Source organism: Erpetoichthys calabaricus, chromosome 13 (genome assembly GCF_900747795.2).
Source record: "Erpetoichthys calabaricus chromosome 13, fErpCal1.3, whole genome shotgun sequence".
NCBI lineage: Eukaryota > Metazoa > Chordata > Cladistia > Polypteriformes > Polypteridae > Erpetoichthys > Erpetoichthys calabaricus.
In genome coordinates this window covers 68,733,005-68,752,980 of record NC_041406.2, presented here as the reverse complement: position 1 = coordinate 68,752,980, position 19,976 = coordinate 68,733,005, and the positions used below count along the sequence as shown (strand labels likewise).

At 38.2% G+C, this 19,976-nt stretch overlaps 1 protein-coding gene across 3 annotated transcripts in view; it reads left to right on the top strand.

Moving 5' to 3' along the window:
• Positions 1-19,976, top strand: part of cdk14 (cyclin-dependent kinase 14) — an 868,117-nt gene that overhangs the window by 662,276 nt on the left and 185,865 nt on the right. The gene's annotated exons all lie outside the window — the stretch shown is intronic.

Sequence of the window (19,976 nt, the reverse complement as noted above, 5' to 3'; positions counted from 1 at the left end):
GCATTAGAATTTGGATGACAGAACTTGCATCTCACTTCTGGGTTTCAACTATGAACGGAAATTTGAATAACAAGTATATAACTGTTGAAAAGATGTATTGCAAAGATGTAGTTAATTGAAAGTAAAATAAATGCTGAAATACTGGATATAAAATTTACTCTCTTGACTGGCTAATCCATGCTTGATTTTTTTTTCCAGGAGATGTGTAATTTTGTATTTTGTGCTTCAAAATCCTGTTCTTGTGATATTTACCTCAAAAGATATTTGTAAAGTTGTCTACTTCGTTATATACTAGAGATGCTGAACAGGCAATGCCAATCACCGCTCAATAACACAGACAAACACCTCATTTGATTGAGTGGGTCTCTCAAATGAGGGCTTTTGAATCTCCACTGTGCTTGATTGTCGGACTATTGAGCTCTTCAGTGAAGCTACTATGGCATCCTGCTGAAGCTACAGAATGAGAGTATCAATCTGGCACTTGATTGCGACAAGCATCCCTTATTGAACAGCACAGTGAAACCTTAATTGTGCATTCAGAACTAGAGAGAAATTGGAAGGCATTCTTCTTGTGGATAAGAGCTATTCTTTGAGAAGGTCTGTTTATATGCAATGAGTGAACACTTCTTCTCACATAATAGACACAACAGATACTTAGCTTATTGTAATTAGAATAATAAAATTTGTAATATTTTGGCTATAGGTTACACATTAAGTAGAAAAGACAACAATATGCTGCTGTAATTCTGTTGCTCCTTCTTAGTGTGTATGCAGAAAGCACAGGCCTCTATCCTATAAATAAATACTTTAGCATGGAGTGGCCATTTCATTGTTTAAACTAGTAAGGGTTTTTTACTCTTATTGTCCCATCTATCTGTAATCTCTTCAGATGAAGCATTCACTGATTGCACTTAAGACATTTTAAGAACATTTTTAACAATGGGGAAAAAACAACTTTTTCTTTGATTTAAAAAGTGACTTACAAGTTACAAAAGCATGGATACAATTGTTTTAAACTTTTCTACAGCTGCCCTGTAGGTAGTTCACAGGTTAATTTAGTGGTGGAGTACCCTTCTGGGTCCATACATGGTCCATACCATGTGCTGAAGTACCATACAGTAAAATACTACATTAAGGATAGTAATTGTATGGTGCTCACCCTGAGAAGAGTGGTGCTACTCAAAATAAAGATTGATTAAACTGAACAATAGGATTCACATTAACGTTATTATATTACATGTCACTTCCTTCCTCTATGAAAAATTGACAGTCCTGCTAAAATGGTATTCAAGAGCCCAGAGAGGATTGTCACTATTTGCTTTTAAATTTAAATGTAATCAGTGCACAATGAATCTTATAATAAGTTATACATTAACTTTAAAAGCTGTAACCACTAAATATAATCAGAAACATATGCCTGCTAATGATAAACAGAAGGCTGCTAAAAGTCACTGCATGTGACTTTTGTTAATAGATATTTTAATAATTTTGTTGTTTTAACTGTTTTGTACTCAGCTTAAATTTCTTGTTAACTGAGAAAGGAATTTTTTTTTGCTTAATCCTAATCTTTAATCTTTGGTAGACGTAGATTTCTTTTCTCCTAGTGCAGTATGAACAGTGCAGAGAAGCAGGAAGTGGAGCATCACGTAAATATTTATTATGCAAATGGATCCAAAAAGACACAACAATTGAGTGCAGTCACAACGAAAGAGCTTCCACATCTGGTTAAGATCTGGCCATTTTTGTGCACTTCTTACATATAAACATCTACACGTGGAAGTGTGTGTGTCTGTCTGTCCGGCCCGGAAGTGACAGGTGAAGTCGGGGTAAGGGCTCCACCTCCGAGGAAACAAAAAACTTGCTTAGCTGCTAATAATACAAGTGGGGCCAGCATGTCAGCAAAACGAAACCTCTGAAGAAAGACAAAGTTGCTTAGCCGCTAACATCGGTAAAACGGTATCCCTTTTACTTTTCCTCCCACCGCTAATACATAATAATAATTCTTTACATTTATATAGCGCTTTTCTCAGTACTCAAAGCGCTATCCACACAGGGAGGAACCGGGAAGCAAACCCACAATCTTCCACGGTCTCCTTACTGCAAAGCAGCAGCACTACCACTGTGCCACCTGTGAGGACACATAAGTGATGCGAGCACGTCGGCAAAACAAATCCTCCTAGGAGAGAGATGCCCAGTGTTGTTCCTTTCAATTACCTGACATCTCTACATTTGTTTTTTTTCTGATGATTTCAATAGTTTCTAGGACCCCATGCTTTTTACAGCATGGGCTTACACAGCTAGTTGATGATAATTATTTTAGTCATTATTTTTCACAATTTAGGCATAATAATGTCATCAGGACCATAGAATGGGATGCCATTCTAGCTAACACATGAACACCATTGTTTTGTGTGTGAATATCTGCCATCTTACATAACAGCAAACTTTAAAGGGAAAGCTAAATAATTGGAAGAGCCTTTATTTAAAGTATTCAAAACTTCCAAAGATTTGACTTAGAAACATTTTGTTGTCTCTTACTTTTATTGTTCCCTAGGTTCTGACAACCAGTTTGTTGGATACCTGGTATTTGACATTACCAGAAAAGCCTCCATGACTTTGCTATCAAATACTATCTCAATCAGATTTTTGGGTACATCTGTAAGGATATTAATACTGATTAACTAGACAGTGAGAGACTGAGCAAGAAAGAACAAGAAAACCAAATATTGTAGAGTTCAAATAAGACCAAAGGAAAGGAAGGAAAAAGGACATTTTTCTAAACCTTGCCTCGGATATCTTCTAATGCTGGCAGACTCTCATTCACTTATATTCATTTGGCTCAAACAAATGTTTTATGATCTCTTTTCCAGAAAGTACCTTAGTTCTCATATATGTTATGGAATTATTTTTTTCCTCAGATATGACAGCCTAAACTAGGCTTTGCTCCAAACATATTGAAGCTAGCAGTGTTATCAGTTTTTTTTTTCCATATTCTGTACATTTAAATAACCAAATAGCTAAGCCATTGTCACAACTGGATACACCTCTCCTATTCTTCTTCATAGTTAGAAATGAGCCTTTTTCACCCTTCGCATTCACAAAACACAATACATTGAGGGCTGACCACAAAATATGATTTTCATTTTAGTGTCTTATTTGAGTTAACGATAACAAGTTATAACAATTAGATGTTGATATTCCACATTTTCCATTCCCAAAGTTTTTTTTCTTGGTCTGGTGCTATTGTTACCACATAGACATCAACTCTCAACAACCCTTCATGGGACTAGACAAATTAAAAACTGCTTAGATAGATAGGCACCCCATATATTTGAAAGTTGGTTGATGAAAAAAGCGGAAAACAACTGCAATAGGTCTTTACAGACTTGAGTCCAAAACAGAACTGAGGTACATTAGAAAAGATGGCCAATATGTAGCTGACTGCCAGGAAGATGCAGGTTTGGAAGTGGAACCGGATGTGGAAATTATGTTTCTAGTAGGCAGGTTCTGAGGGACCACAGGCAGAAATGATGTTTTTATGAGGCAAGTTCTTCTGATGGTCTGCAGAGGGAAGAAGGAGTTAGAGTACAGGGAAAGAGTTAGAGTACAACTCCATCTCCTTGTCTAGCAGAGAAACACTTTTATTTGAGCCTGCAAACTGTCGCTTGTTGATTCGGTGGGCCTCTGTACCAGCCCAGCACACCACAGTATAGAAGATTGCACTGACCATCACAGAGTTGTAGAAGATGTGAACGATGTCACTTCCTACTTTAAAGGAACGCAGTCTCCTGTTACTGAGTTGGACCCCCAAGTACTTGTAGGAGTGAGCCACATCAACATTCCCTCCCTGTATAGTGACTGGACATAGGGGCTCTTTGGTGCGGCAAAAGTCAATAACCAGTCCCTTGGTTTTGCTGATGTTAAGATGCAGACGTATGCAGATGCTTTTTGGTCTTTTTAATACAGTCAATGGATAATAGAAATATAGCTTCCATATAAAATAATGCTACAAACAAAAACATGTTTTAATTGCAATAGTACAAATTCAGTTTCTTAATATTTAGACAAAAGAGCAACTTCTCAGTCTAAACTGGCTTTCTCTTCATAAATAGTCAATCATTAATCAAACCAATACATTCATGTAATTCGAGGTTCAGTTGCACCATTAATTAAAAAAAACTCACATAAACAGCAATAAAGATAACATTTTCAAGAGATTCATTTTGAACTCTTTTGCTCTTATAGCAAATATGAGCTTTTTGACTTGCTGTTCCGTTATATCAGGAAAGGCATAGATTTGTATATTAGATGGAATTAAAGAAGTTTACTAAATTAGACTAATTTCTTTTAGGTAAGCTCTTTTATATTTGGTATCATTTGTATCATTTTTCAAAGGAAAAATGTTCCAGATTCCCAAAACTCTTTGCAGAAAGACATCTTAAATACACTTCCCATTTATTTTCATTGTGGTCCTTGAGTAAATGAGCACTGTTTAGTTGAAAGAACTCTGTTGGGTCCATTTTATTGATGCCGTTGACAATTTTGAATATCTGAATTAGGTTTCCACATAACCCCTTCTGATCTGGCCTAAACCAGTTTAACTCTTAAGTCCTGCATTTGGTTGTTCTCCTCTGCACAGCTTCATGTGCTGCTATGTCTTTCTTGGAGTTTGATGACCAGAACAGCACACAATACTCCACATGCAGTCTCACTCAGCATAAGTTATTCTGATTTATATTTCAAAGCTTTTACAATATAACCTAACATTGTATTTGCCTTTTGAAATACTTCTGCATGTTGCTTAGACAATGAGAACTTTACATCAACATAAGTCCCTAAATCCTATTCAGAGGCTTCTTCTTATCTTGTATTTATAATTAACACTACTTTCCCACCATGCTGAACTTTTTAATTTTCTACATTAAACCTCATTTCCAAGTGTTTGTCCACTTCTGTTATAGCTGGGATTTATTGCTCCTTGAGAAATACTATTTTTCACATGTCATCATTTTTATTGCGTTTTTTAGGTTTCAGAATGCCTTTTGACTATTTTTTTTCAAATAACATTCATTTAAAGTAGTAAAAATATTCTTCTTTATATACACAGTATATATTTCATGGTATGTATACTTTTTGTTTGTGTTTCTCTGATATTATTGAATATTCGGCTGTTCTGATGAGACATGCAAATAAAAATTTCATTTTACGAGGGGTGTTCAATTATAAACAGGAATTTTCATGTTCTGTTCTTATAAATAGTACAAGATAGACCTGACTCATTGGACACACACATATATGGAGTTGTCGTTAGTAGTGCTAGCTGCCCTTTCCCCCCTTCCTGTCAGTTGTAAGCAACATGTCGGAGCAGGAGTTACACAGTAGTGTTGCGTAGCACATTATTATTCAATTTTTGACAAATGACGGTGTCATTCCATCTCAGAATTATTCGAGACTTAAAAAACAGTTTGGGGATGAGTTCTGTCTCTCTCTCAGTCTAGAGTGTATGATTGGTGCAAGTCATTCAGAGAGGGACGATCATCTCTTCGGTCCACTTAAGGAATTTTTAGGAGGGAAAAAATTCAAGCCGAATGCGGAAGTTATTGATGCTGAGCAAGAATGGGTCAACATGCAGTCAAAAGACTTCAACTCTTCTGGGATTAAGAAGCTTCCTGAGCACTGGAACAAGTGGATTACAGTGGCAGGAGACTATGTAGTCAAACAGTGTGTAAGTTGTTTCATTGCATTCAAAAAATAAAGCATAGCTCATAAATTCCTGTTTATATTTGAACGCCCCTCGTACTATGTACACGTGACAATAAGCATAAACCTATGACAACTTTCCATTAACAAGCAAGCATTGCATAGTCGTATCTTTAACTTTTTTTTATAACTTCTTCTGTTTTATTGCTTGTGATGTATCGTAGGCTAAATGGCCTAAAGTTAGCAGAGTCAGTCCCATCGCCTTCTTTATATAACAGAACGACTTTTGCTACTATCCAATCTTTAGGGATTTGTTTCCATGTACCATCGGTAGCATCTTTGAGCACTTTTGGGTACATGTTGTAATGCTTCATTCTCTCTGCTCCCCAGATTGTTTGCAGTTTTAATAAAATGCAATTTATAGTGGCTGCTTGCAAACCTCCTTGAAGGTGAAAGGCTCAGATTGTATTAACGCCATGAGTATTTGTTGGTTTTTTTTCCTGTATAGTTAATTCCAACCTTGATTTCAAAATACACTTTACCTATGCCCCTTAGGAATGAAAAACCAAGAAAGAGATTTCCTTAATGTAGTTTTGGTTTCTCCTCGACAGCAATGAGATCCAAAAAAATAAAATATAGACATTGTCTTCTGTCTCATGCTTCTCAAATTTTACTCCTGAGAAAAAATACCCTAAGTATTCTCACAAGTGTCTCCTCTTGAGTTTCAGCGGAGATCTCAGCAAAGTCATAAAATTGGCTCAGATCTTCTAGGCACTGTCTTAGCATTTTTTGCAGTTTGAAAGTATTTGCATTGTGTGCTTAGTAATATATGGTGAACTATATGGATGGTAGTATTGAAACACTTTACTATGATTACAAAGCTGTAGTCCTTGCTTCTGAATAATACTATTAGTTTCTCTGGTTTACGTCACTGTTCAACAATTTGTTCATACTCACTCTGGAAAAAAGAATGCAGGCAGGGTGGCATAGCAGTTAAGGCTTTGGGCTTCAAGCCCTTAGGTTGTGGATTTAGATCCCACTTCTGACACCTCTTTACATGCATGTGCTCCAATTAGCAAAACAAAAGAAATATAACCAATCATGTCTCAAATGTTGAAAGTCACCTGTAAAAAGGCATCAGTCTAATAATGAATAAAAATATGAAGTCTTGAAAGAGATTTTACAAACTATAACATGATTTTTATACCAAACACTCAATTTTGACTCCATTTAGCTCAGCAGTCTCCTTTTTGTCTAAAGCTGTTTTTCCTAAGGAATTCTGTGACAAAGTTAATTCTTAAATGAAACATCAATGTGAATTTCTGTGAAGTCTCATGAGCCATCAAAGATCAACCTTTGAGAAATAAAGTTATGACCTTTACTGACCACTTACTGCTAACACATGAAAAGTACATATTGGGTTTATCTGATACAGCATTATCAGTATTTCTATGCAACTTCATCTTCACATTTTTAATTTCTTTTTTAATTACCAGTCTAAAGTTTTCCTAAGCCCTAGAGTGGAGGGTGGTGGTGTTATTTTTCTTACATCCATTACAGAGCTGCCTTTTCTTGAGTTATTTGTTTCTTATTCCTTTTCTTATATGCTGAGGAGATGTGCCAGGTTTGAAGTATGCTTTTAAATCTACACCATCCCTCCTCAATATTGTACAAATACATAACATTGCCCTAGTTTATTTGTCTTTTTATATTTCTTCAAAGTTTGCCATCCTAAAATTAAATTTAATTCTCTAACTTTTTGTTTATTTGATCTGTCAAAATATGTTGATCAGTGAATCCTTATAGTGCAGCAATGTCTGTATTCTGCATTCTGTTTTGGTTATTACTAAATATGAAAGTTCAAATAGGTTTGCCCTCCTGCTGATGCTTTGACACACTAAGATAATACAGTCATCAATCACAGATCAGGTCATTAAAATCACCTGTTACTTTAACACCCTTTCCTTGCACTAGCATAATGATATGATATTAAAATTTATAGAAAAGATAGATAGATAGATAGATAGATAGATAGATAGATAGATAGATAGATAGATAGATAGATAGATAGATAGATAGATAGATAGATAGATAGATAGATAGATAGATAGATAGATAGATAGATAGATAGATAGATAGATAGATAGATCTTTATTGTCATTGTCACTTTTACAAAGGAACAACGAAATTGAAGGTGCAAAAGTTGGCATGGTGTTGAAGTGGTAGCTCTCAGCTCCAGAAGGTTGGGTTTCATTCTTGGCCTAGTCATTGACTGTGTGGAGTCTGCATACTCTGTACAAATCTGGGTTGGATTTCACTAAGTATTCCAGTTTTGCTCCCACATCCCAAAGATGTGTTGGTTTAGATGTGCATTAGAGTCAATGATTGTGTATATTAGTGTGCTCTTTAATTAGCTGCCACTGTCTCCAGGATTGGTTCCCACCTAGATAGATTTTGGGCTCTCATGACTCGGAACCAAATTAAACAGTTTCTGAAATTAATGGATCAAAGAAAATGTATTGAATCGATGAGTGATTAATAGTACTTTTGTCTGGTATGCCTCTGTTCATGTGGCTTTCTGTCCTACCCTACATTTTTTTACTAAAATGTGACTCAAACAAGCATTTGAACCACCACTAGATTCAAATTCTCTCTGAATTATCTGACCATTTCTCTAGGTTTTCAAAGTTGACAGTTGTTACATCTACGGTGGGCTGGCACCCTGCCCGGGGTTTGTTCCTGCCTTGCACCCTGTGCTGGCTGGGATTGGCTCCAGCAGACCCTGTGTTAGGATATAGCGGGTTGGAAAATGACTGACTGACTGACAGTTGTTACATTCATGTATGTCCTAATGATTTAAGCGGAGTGATGACTCAGAGGCTAGGGACCTGCGCCACCAATCAGAAGGTTGTCAGTTCGAATACCACAAATGCCAGAAGTGACTCTATTCTGTTGGGACCTTGAGCAAGACCCTTAATCTGTAATTGCTTTGTCCTGGGTATGATATTAATCTGAATCCAGCCCTGCAAGCAGGTCCTCCAACTTACAGGGAAAACTTGGTGCCAGGATAGGCACTCCAGCCACCATAAAAATCCTCACACTGTTCCAAGTGTGGTGCTGATGTGTCACCCACTGCACTCAGGTCCCAATCCAGCTCAGTTTCATGTGTTTTGTTGTTCAAATGTTTAGCACTAATACAGCCAATTTTTAATGTATTATTATTTCTGTGCTTGAAAGTTCCTAGCTGGTTAGACATTTGCATGTTTTATTTCATCCATTAAGTTTCTATTTTTTTTGTACATATCCATTGATATTATGAGGAAACATTCCTAAGCCCTCTGCCCCTCAGTCTCTGTTTTTCAGTCTTTATCTGTTCTTCCCAGTATTTTAATGTCTTTTCAGTTGAGCTGCAACACATCTTGATGGTATAAGTCCCATCTGCTCCATGGACCTACCATACCCTAAACATGTTCTCTGTATTGTACATCCAGCTTTGAGCTACATATTAACCTACCTTTTTCTTACTTACCCAGCACCCTGGGTTAGTAAGGTGAAGTACCCAAACACACTACTTTGTTAGAAAGATTTCAGTTATGATTGAGTGTCATTACATAAACAGCACCCAGCAAATAATGAGCAGAATTCAGCAGGCCTGCACCAGATACAGATATGGCCTGTTTGGTTAACCTTGTCTAAAATAACTGCAGTTATCAGTTAACGTGAGAATGACACAAGTAGTACCATGGGGGATGTTGGAGCTAATGTATCATGCTTTTTTTTTTTTTTTTTTGCAAGATGTATAACCCTTTTATTTTAACAACAAAAATAAGCAAGCACTTTGGGCAAAATATTTCTACTAACTGTAACAACAATACACAGTAATGATTGGTGCAGAAGTACTTACCAGTACAGGCAGAGAAAACACCAACACTGTGTAGATGATTAATAAAACAATTAAAGTACAATTAAAGAAATATTAAATGGTTATAATCTGCACATAATGCAGCCGTGAGGATGTTCTTAGTGTGACACAAATACTGAGCACATGCCTATTCTCTATATGCTTAGAGGCTTACTTGAGCCACTTCTCTTTCCATGAATTTCCAGATAACTTAAGTGACCTTTTGCTTTCCTTGCTTGCATATTTTACTTTTACTGTTACAAAGATCTTTTAAATTACCTCATAGGACTTGACATAGCTGGAGAGGTGAGGTGGTGTGGCAGAGATTTGTGTAGTTAGCTGACTCTGCTCTCCCTGCTGCTTGTGTGACTCTGCAGCCGGTTTAATAGGTTAAAATGGAGAATGGTCGTGACTTTGGGGTTTGTTAGGCCATCAGGCTGAGTAAAGGAGGAAAATATACAAAATACAAGGTGAAATAGCGTCTCTAAAGGATACATTTAAAACAGTAAATTAAGACAGAGTTTGTTGCACACAGAATGTTTCTCTGTTTTAACACTGACAATTTCATAACTGTGGAAATCCTTATAAAGGAGAATATGTCTGATTTCAAATGTAGAGAAAAGCCAAGCAAAATGACACCTTTTATTGGCTAACTAAAAAGATTACAATATGCAAGCTTTCAAGGCAACTCAGGACCCTTCTTCAGGCAAGATGTAATCTGATTTCAAAAAAAGTCTTCAGTTAGCCACGTTTGAAATATCTCTGTGAAAACCGAACTTTCCAAAATAATTTCCTTGATAAACAATTGTACCAAATTTTGACAAAATCAGCCCACTGGGAGCCCAATTGTTTCATGCGGTCAGACAGACGTGACAAGGACAGTGTGTCTGTTAGATATGAGCACATCTAAAGAAAACTGGGTTAATTTGTTTTCAGTGTCGTAAAGGGTGTCAACAAGGTTACTCATTTACCCGATGACAGGCACAGGCCTGCAATTCTGCATCTCCTAGAAATGTGGTTTTAGGTTCACTTTTAAGAATAAACTGTCAGAAACATTTTGTTCTGTTGTGAATGGACAGGTACTCCTGTTATTTTCACAAGCTGTCTGGTAATGGGCATTTAAAGTTTCACTTATTTTGCTAATTGTTAATAAAGGTTTATATACTACGAACTATATGTGATAAAGTGGAGTACTTTTAACCAATGGTGTTGTGAGATGTCTGTACAATTTACAAAGAGGTTCTTTATATAATGCTCGAGGTAATGTCCAGCTCTCCTCATATTACTAATGACGAGGTTGATAGATCTTCTATACAAGTGGTGGTCAAAGTCAGATAGCACCTAAAATGTCTTTCTCTAACACAGTGCTTTTTTGCACTTTTTATGGCCCTAAGGGGCATACCAATTATGCAGCCTCCATAATTCTTCCCCCCTCTACTTAATGTGGGCTGGGGGACCTTACTAGCTGTGGGGTCACATAGCCCACTTATAATAGGAAACAGACCTTCTCAAATGAGCAGATACCCCATCGAAGTTATCTATAGTGACAAAGCTACCATTTTCTTTATAGTAACATGCACAGAATCCACTGTACCTTAATTATACTTGAAAAAGAATGTGTCTAATCTAAAACTTTCATTGAATTCAATCAAAAATAATGCAATTTAGGAGATACAAATAGAAGTTGATGCTATCCGATAAAAAGGCTTGAAAAAATGGTTGAATGGATGGATTGATCAATATGATGATAGAGTGATCAATGGATAGATTAATAAAAGTGTATTTCTCAATGGTGTACCCTAAATACAAACTATTCATGAACTGAAAATTATGAAATAGGGAAATAAAATGTCTTATTAGGACAGGGAGTGAACAACAAATCACAACAGAGAACAGCACCTTACACAGAAAAGCTGTGCCTAGGATGATTGTCACTTTCATAGAGGGAATTTAATTTTACTGTAACCAAATGTGATTGTGTGCTTCTCCACTTTGTTTAAGAAGAAGTGTAAATCCATTCATTTGCTGGTGACGTCTTTATATTATCACTGTCCATCACTGCGTCTAGCCAGGATTTTGATAAACCCATGGGCCGTGTGTGTCTGAATATTATACCAGGAGTTCTCAACTAATATAGGCTTATTACACAGTTGCCACTTAATTTTATCAGTCAGTGGTTAAATCCAGATCTGTCAGAGAAGTAAATGCCTCCACATTATCACGCTGTAGCAGGCTGCCAACAGAGAGAGGCTTGTCTGAGTCATTAATGGGCACAATATATGCAGAGCACCAGAGGGGAATTAAAAGCAGGAAAGAAAATACCTCAGGGGTGGTAATTTTAATATGAGAATTTAATTTGTAATTTCACAGATTAAGAATTTTTCCTGTATTAATCCTTTTATCAGCTCACAGCAGGTTATTTGCACAAGCATAACTATAAGGCGATATTCATTGGCAGAAACACATCTTTGCATAACGCTAAACACTGGCAGGAGCTGAGTCTTTTGAAGGGAAGAATAAAGATGAAATAATTTTATTTTTAAATGAAGGCTGCACTAAATGCCTACAGTAAAAAAGAGACATTGAAAAAGAAAAAGGAGAAAAAAAGAGATCTGCAAGAGCATGGTATCTGCTGCTAGAAGATAATTATAACTAGACATGAAACACAATTTGTTACACTTAACCATGTAAATACCAAGCAAAGAGCTTTTTTGGTTATTGCCAAACCATGTTTTTATATCACACTTTCAAAACACAAAACCCCTGGCTAATTGTGTAAAATGGTCAGTGTGGACACAAACAAGTGCGAAAATCTTAGATTAATAATATATGCATAGCACTTTAACTATGTTCTTCAAATAAGATTTCTGTAAGGAGGAAAACCTAATTTTTCAAATGAGAAGTCATATAATATTTCTTGGTTTAGATGATATTAATGTATAGTCTAATATGTAAATAATGGTAGGATAGGGGTAATCAGTATATGTATAAAAGTTTCTTCATTTGAAATTGTCGATTTCCTGATTTCCTGTGTTTAAATAAAATCATATAAAGTATGTATATATATATATATATATATATATATATATATATATATATATATATATATATATATATATATATATATATATATATATATGTATTGTGAGGAAATAAATGCGAGAGAGACAGATTAAGGGTTGGGGATATGTCCCCGTATACTGTCTGTGGTCCAGATATTCAGTTGACACTGATACAAATGGTCAATTTTGCATAAAACAGTTGACAACCAGGCATTGAGATGTTTTTTTTTCGCATGGTATTCAAGATGCAGAATTTGTTAGTTCTTCGTGTTTTCTGGTGAGGAAAAGAGAAAAGCATTAATACACTGTCTTAAACCCCCATCCGGTGTGCCCTTTTGCTGCCCCCTAATCGCACATGTATGACAATACATATACATATGATATGGTACATATATATATATGTAAGCGAAGGTTTGTGATATGGTTTGCATATTTGTAGTTGGAGATCCACAAAGGGAGAGAATGAATCCACCCATCCATCCATCCATTTTCCAACCCGCTGATTCCGAACACAGGGTCACGGGGGTCTGCTGGAGCCAATCCCAGCCAACACAGGGCACAAGGCAGGGAACCAATCCTGGGCAGGGTGCCAACCCACTGCAGAGAGAATGAATCATGTATCATAAAGTAGTTTTTATTCCTGAGCTTTCAGCTCCTGCCAGGAGCTGTCATCAGAGGATAATGATTAGACATACAAGAATCAAAGGCAATAAATAACACAATTAGGTTTGGGGGTGTGTGTGTGGGGGGTAATGAGGTGAGGTTAGGAGGGTGTTGGTCGTAGAGCTTTATTTATTATGAGGATGTTCTTCTTCTTAAGTTTGCATATGCTGAGTTCATGTCCAAATGTCTGTTAATGGCGTTTTTGTTTGATAGCCAAGATTCAGCCAGCTCTCTGGCACTTTTAGTACTGGCCTTAAGCCTTACTTGTCCATTGTCCCAGTTAAATGTATGTCTGGTTGAATTTGTGGGCGTATAAATCAGTGATCGTAAGTCCTTCCTTCTGACGGCGCTTCTGGCAGAACTGGTAATGCATCGATTAAAAAACGTGGCACTATCTTAGTTCGCACATAAAAATTCGATACGTTACGTAGACGACACATTTGTCATATTAAAAAAACGACCAGCTGAACTATTTCTACAACCACATCAACACAATATTCCCTGCAATCCAATTCACCATGGAAAAAGAAACAAACCAAAGCATCAATTTCCTGGACATCTCCATTGAAAGAAGTAACGACTCCACCCTCATTACAAGTGTCTACCGTAAGGAATGCTATTCAGACAAGATATTACACTTCGCCAGCAATGACCGAGCATCTCATAAATGGAGCTGTATTAAGACTTTATTCAGAAGAATTCACACCCATTGTAATAGGAAGGAGACAAAAACGAATGAAAGATGCTATCTTTTCTATCTTTTCACTTTAAACGGCTACCCAAAGACATTCACTAAACAATGCCTACATAGGAGATGCCAGACAACCCAGCAAACAGTTGACTCCAATCTGACCCCCCATCCCACCTGGCACATACTTCCGTATCATCACGGAGTGTCAGAAGGAGCAGCACGTATCCTGTCCAAATCAGGCATCAGAATAGCACACAAACCTGCGAACAATCTGCACACTGTCCTTTTTAATGACAAAAACAAGAAATCGGCAGTAGAGACACGAAATGTAGTTTATAGCATTCCATGCAGTTCTTGCCCAGCGGCATACATAGGACAAACGTCAAAAAGAATCGCAACATGTATACAGGAGCATCAAAACACCGTCAGAAGGAAGGACTCACGATCACTGATTTATATGCACACAAATTCAACCAGACATACAGTACATTTAACTGGGACAATGTACAAGTAAGATTTAAGGCAAGTACTAAAAGATTGCCACCATAGAAAACTGGAAAAGAAACAGAAGAGAAAGTAGGGGTTAGTACAGATTTTGGAGCCACCATGAATAATCATGATAATTAATTGAATATACAGCGCATCAGGTTTTAACTAAGATGAAGATATGAGAAAGCCATGTTAAAGTAATGTGTTTTCAGCAGTGTTTTAAAGTGCTCCATTGTATTAGCCTGGCAAATTCCTATTGGCAAGCTATTCCAGATTTTAGGTGCATAACAGCAGAAGGCCGCTCACCACTTCTTTTAAGTTTAGCTCTTGGAATTCTAAGTAGACACTCATTTGAAGATCTCAGGTTATGATTTGGAGTGTAAGGTGTCAGACATTCCGAAATATAAGATGGAGTGAGATTATTTAAGGCTTTGTAAACCATAATTAGTATTTTAAAGTCAATTCTAAATGACACCGGTAACCAGTGTAGTGACATCAAAACTGAGGTGATGTGCTCGGATTTTCTTTTCCGAGTTAAGATTCTAGCAGCTGCATTCTGCACTAGTTGCAATTGATTGATGTCTTTTTTTGGGTAGTCCTGAAAGGAAACACACACACACACACACACAAAAATATATATATATACATATATACTGTAAACTGTATATACTGTATACTGTACACCCACCATATACATACATATATAAGAGGAGACCCAAAGATTCCCAGCATTTATTTTATTTAGTCACCTTCAGAATACTCTCCTTGAGACGCAATACACTTGTCCTCAGCTTCTCCCATTCCTAGGAACATTTCCTATACTCATCTTTTGTTATCATGTCTAGGGCCTCCTCACAGAAGTGATATCTGGCAAATCCAGAGGTTGCAAAGCAAAAACCACATTGTTTTTGGTCAAACATTATAGACGGTCTGACATGACGGTCTGCAGGTTTTCATTCTAACCCTTTTCTTAATTAGTGCACTGCTTTTGCTGCTAGTTAACTTCTTTTGAATTAATTTTAATTGACTTTCCCCTGAATTTCTTCATCGTTCCTCTAAATTGCTTCATTTTTTTCCTTTAATGGCACCCAAATGGAAACGAAATGTGAAGTGAGTGAGCTAAAAGACGACCAACTAAGTCAGGGCCTGAAACTCCAACCAATTTCACTCTAACCAATTGATTAATTAGGCTCTGATTCTTCCTGTTAATTAAACCCGTTCTTTAATTTCATGTCTTGTTGCATTTCCAAAATTGTTGATTTTCTCTTTTCTAAGAGCACTGTTAAAATGTTTTGGGGACCTGAGCAGACCAGCATTCCTGAGACCTTCATCTTTCTTTATTTTCAGATATTGTATGATCGACACAGTTTGTTGGTCATGTTTTGGTTCATTTTACACAGTATAGTATTATTGTTTGGCTGCTAATTAAAGAAAAGGAAAATTAAGGAGTCCGAGTCAAAAGAAGTTAATTAGCAGCAAAAACAGTGCATTAATTAAGAAAAGGGTTAAAATGAAAACCTGCAGCCACTGGGGTCCTCCAGGACCAAAGTTAAGGACACCTGAACTCTCTCTCTCTCTCTTTCTCTCTCTCTCTTGATATATATATATAGTGGTGGACGGCCGGGGTCCATGACTGGCCGGGACACCTTCGTTATATGTTCAGGAGGAGCAGCCATGGATTGTGCAATACCTCCCCCGGGACACTAGATGGCTGCCCCCCTGGGTTGGAGTGGTGCCTTGGTTTCCCGCAGGGCTCCATGGGAATTGGAGTTGGGTCCCGCAGGCGCCGCCAGGCGGTGCTGCAGCTGGAACTCCTGAGCCCTTATAGGCAGTGTTTTCACCACAGTGCAGCTGGAACTTGGCAATCAAGCACCTGGAGCACTTCCGAGTGAACTATAAAGGGGCCAGCAGCCACCAGTCCGGGAGCCAGATTCGGGAGGAGGAGGACGAGGTTGCCTGAGAGGAGTGGTGGAGGAAGATTAAGAGTGTGCTTTGCTTTGTTTTGGGTGCTTTATTTACACTTGAGACTGTGTTGTGCCTGTGGGGATTACGGGGAAGATGTGCCCCACAGGTGAAGAAAACATAAAAGTTTATTTATTTTAACATGCCTCTGGTGTGAATCTGTGTCGGGTCAGGTGCCCATATAGCACCTTTTGTTACAATATACATCCATCCATCCATCCATCCATTATCCAACCCGCTGAATCCGAACACAGGGTCACGGGGGTCTGCTGGAGCCAATCCCAGCCAACACAGGGCACAAGGCAGGAAACAATCCCGGGCAGGGTGCCAACCCACCGCAGTACAATATACATATATATATATATATATTGTAACAAAGGAGCTATATTGCACCCAACCTGACACAGATGGACACAGAGGCACATATAACCTAAAGACACATTTTATTTTTCTTCACTTGTGGGTGCATGTCTTCCCCTGTGACTCACAGGCAATACATAGTCCATAAAGCACTATCCCAACACTACACAACAATCATTTCTTTTATCACCACTCCTCCGCAAGCGTAGTCCTCCTCCTCCTCCCGACCCTGGCTCTTTGAGTGGTGGTGGCTGGCCCTTTTTATAGCCCACCCGGAAGCATTCCAGGTGCTTGACTACCTGGTCCTAATTGCACTTCCGAGTGGAGCCGAAGAGTCGTCCAGCCAGGCTGTTGAAACCAGACAGCGCCCCCTAGGGGCCACCCCGGGCCCCAACCAAGCTGTGGAGGACTCTATCTCCCATGGAGCCCTGCGGGAGGTTGGGGAATCACCGTTGGCCAGGGACTGCCACCAAGCGACCTGGGCAAGGTGCTGAGCTGTCCATGGCTGCTCCCCCGGAACATAAGCAGCAGGGGCGTCCCTGCCGGGCATGGGACCCAGCTGTCCGCCACAATATATATATATATATGATACAAAGTTTACTGACTCATTCAGTCACTCACTCATTAACAAAAACACTATTTCCTGTTCAATAAAAGACTGGTAGGTATCCATCCACTAAGAAAGGACATTTAAAGATATCAGTATTTTGGGGGTAAAGGAACACCCTACAATCGAAAAACTAAGTACCCCAAAATTTCAAAGATGCTTTGACTGATTTGATTGAAATTTGGTGATGTTATAGAAAAAAGAAAATTAGCTGACATGTTTTTTTATTTGTCGATAATTATTAATATTATTCTGACTTACATGGCTCTGCTCTGCACTTAGAGGTGGCTATTAGCAAATGAGTGATGCAGCAGAAGAGACTGACACTTAGACTAACCTGAAGGAAGATGCAAAATTCAATGGTTAGAAAATACACTATAATCCTTTAGTGATGGTGCCAGGCACTGTGGCTATGACTGCAGATGTCCGAAGGTGAGAAGCAGTGGAGAAAGTGGCGTTCTCGGGTCCAAGACAAGGGGGGGCAGAGACCATAAGTTTAAGTTTAATGCGTCTTCCACAAGCTACTTATGGTAATATATACTTTAATTTACTCCCTTTGAAAGGGGATCCCAACCTGCCCTCCAAAATCGCTTACATTTACACGCACATCTTCTTACTTTCAACCAGGATGCCTCACCTCCCCTCTCCACTACACTCCAAAATTGTTTACATGTAAATTCACATCTGTGAACTTTAAAGGGAGACCAACAAGCATTTACAGAGCATCCAAAACGTAGTATCGGCAGCTATTTTCTTCGACTTCAAGCATTACAGAATGAGGTTCGCATTTTTATCAATTGATGGATTTGTTAATAAAGAGTTTCCCTATGAAGACACTATTAATCAGCAATATTACACTGACCTGCTGAGGTATCTTCAGGAAAGCATCAGGATAAAAAATATCTGGAGCAGATGTGCACACAGATTTTGCAGCTTGGCAGCACACCTCGAAAACAATGTGGTTGTTACTTTGCACCCCTGAATTCGCCAAATTTCACCTGTCACTTCTATTTGTGTCCACAATTAAAATTGAGATGGAAGGGAAGACAAATTGGTACTGTGTTAGAAATCTAGGAAAAAAATTACAGGAGGCTCTAGAAACAGTAACAAATGATGACTAGAGGAAGTATTTCTTAAATGCTGGGACAAATGTATTGCATCTAAGGGAATTATTTTTACAGTGACTGAAAGGGAATTGCTGTCAGTTGTATAATCATGGTCTTTTTTTTTAACAATTCCAGGAATTTGTGAGTCCCCCTTCGTGTATATAATTAATTCATACTATATAAGTGTCATAGTTAAGTAATGGGTATTTAGTAGTGTTGATCAACAAAATTTGCCAAAGCATTTTTTGCAGTGAATATACTGTATTTCCCAGTGGTCAAATATTTTCCTGTAAATTCACCTCATGACGCTTTGCAAGGCCAGCATGACATCATAGAGCTCTAACAGTCACAATCAGAACTTCCATGCAGGTGTACTGTAAGATCCATGCCTAGTTGCTTTAGGACATGTGTGATGTCATGACCTGACCAGTAACCCAGTCTTCCACCCTGCGTGCATTAAAAAGAAATCCTTGCAGTATTTTTATTTGAGGGTTGCACTAGCTGGCCATACTAAGATTATTCAGAGTATATGCCACCGGATGTATAACACTGATCTCTTGTGATTTGCTCACATAATTAGCCATATGCTGAAGCTATGATCCAAAACAAGCCTTACACCCCTTCCTAAGAAAGAAAACACAGGTGACCCTGCGAAATAGTTATAATAGCAACAGATTTATTACTGTTCAAAGGCATTTCTATCTTCTTCATGGAAGAAAAAATTGCCAAGTATCTGCACAGAGAAACAACAAAGATATTACCACTGCACTCATTGCCACTATTTCCAACAATGGATTGAGCCAATTCCCACGCCATCGCTTCATGGCATGGCTAATGTGTGTACTCTGAAACTGTATGAATCCAATTACAGTAATCCCTCCTCCATCGCGGGGGTTGCGTTCCAGAGCCACCCGCGAAATAAGAAAATCCGCGAAGTAGAAACCATATGTTTATATGGTTATTTTTATATTGTCATGCTTGGGTCACAGATTTGCGCAGAAACACAGGAAGTTGTAGAGAGACAGGAACGTTATTCAAACACTGCAAACAAACATTTGTCTCTTTTTCAAAAGTTTAAACTGTGCTCCATGACAAGACAGAGATGACAGTTCTGTCTCACAATTAAAAGAATGCAAACATATCTTCTTCTTCAACGGAGTGCGCGTCAGAGAGAGAAAAGCAAACAAATCAAATAGGGCTGTTTTAAGTATGCGAAGCACCGCCAGTACAAAGCTGTTGAAGGCGGCAGCTCACACCCCCTCCGTCAGGAGCAGGGAGAGAGAGAGAGAAAAACAAAGTCAAAAATCAATACGTGCCCTTTGAGCTTTTAAGTATGCGAAGCACCGTGCAGCATGGCCTTCAGGAAGCAGCTGCACACAGAAGGTAGCAACGTCCGTATCGTCTGGGTGTGCAAACAGCCCCCCTGCTCACACCC